This window comes from Helianthus annuus, chromosome 3, assembly GCF_002127325.2.
Source record: "Helianthus annuus cultivar XRQ/B chromosome 3, HanXRQr2.0-SUNRISE, whole genome shotgun sequence".
Classification (NCBI taxonomy): domain Eukaryota; kingdom Viridiplantae; phylum Streptophyta; class Magnoliopsida; order Asterales; family Asteraceae; genus Helianthus; species Helianthus annuus.
Window position 1 is genome coordinate 106089432 of NC_035435.2, and position 1276 is coordinate 106090707.

At 32.1% G+C, this 1276-nt stretch overlaps 1 long non-coding RNA gene across 1 annotated transcript; it reads right to left on the reverse strand.

The window, feature by feature from the left end:
- Positions 1–382: 382 nt before the first annotated feature.
- On the reverse strand, positions 383–1003 carry LOC118490343. Its single transcript, XR_004889324.1, has 4 exons — positions 952–1003; positions 814–861; positions 535–636; positions 383–471 (listed from the first exon to the last, which is right to left on the reverse strand). It is a non-coding gene; the product is annotated as an uncharacterized LOC118490343 (long non-coding RNA).
- Positions 1004–1276: the final 273 nt, after the last annotated feature.

Genomic DNA, 1276 nt, shown 5'->3' on the forward strand with positions numbered 1-1276 from the left:
GCAGAACCCTAGTTCGTCTTCTTTTAGAACACCACTAGTCAAGATCTAACACCAAAATAAAATGAAATCACAAATCAAAATCACACATAAAAATTGATGGATATAACTGAAAATGAGAGACCCATCTTGGCGAATCAAATCAAACCCATAAAAAAGGCTAAAAATCCCAACTTTTTTTTCAAATAGAAGTTGAATATTACAACAATAGATTGTTAAATATAGCTGAAAATGAAAGACCCATATGAAAAACGAAAAACGTATAAAATTTATGAATCAAATCAAACCCATAAAGAAAACAAATACTAAAAACAGTAAAAAAAAATTGTAATCTAACCTTCAAATTGTTCACATGATTAAAAAGTATAAAAGTGAATATTGAACATGGAGTAAACTTCAAATTGTTGGCATTCAGTTTCCAATGCTCTTGGTCAGATCTTCAAAATGAAGTCTAGAATAAACATCAATAAACACCTACATAATCAAATATTCAAATCAGAAGTCAATAAACATCAATTAAGGTAAGTTAAAAACTACCTTGTTACATTCTCTCTGACGAAATCAACTTCTTGACTCCTTCCCCTTCATAATCTTCTTTGTCTTTGTTTTCGTCTTCATAATCATAATATTCGATTGAACCTACCAAACGCCCAATTAACAACCAGAACTTCAAATCAAACTTGTTTAGAGGTACTTGCTGACTCAAAACTGATTTGAAAATTGATCTAGGGTTTCAAACCGACTCAATTCTCGTTTAACCCTCGAAAATTAGACACATAACCCATTTGAAAATTGAATCTCTTTCAGAAATATTACCTTGTTCGATTGAGCGACAAAATCAAAACCGATTCGACAACTCTATATCTATATCAATGATTAACTTATTAAACATTGATTAAAGCTAAAAAATCAAACGATTATCGAATTACATCATAAAAATCAAAGAAAACATACCTAGATGAGAGTTTGAATGCTTGAGATTTAGGGATTTCTAGGGCCAGGAACACTCGCTGCTAGAGATGAAGCCGTAGATGAGATTTAGGGTTTGTAAAATTGAATGTGTGATGTTTTGAGAAACCGTGTGAATGTGAAGAGAAATCAATTTGGAAAATTGGAGAATGATTTCAACTGATTGATTGAGAGAATTGATTAGGTTTCCAAATTGAAGAGACGGTTTCAAAAAAGTGAGCGTAGGAAGGAAGGATGAGAGATAGATGAGAGAATGCCGCCCAAAATCCCAATTCTCTGGCCAAAGAGAATAGCCACATCAAGGTCAAAA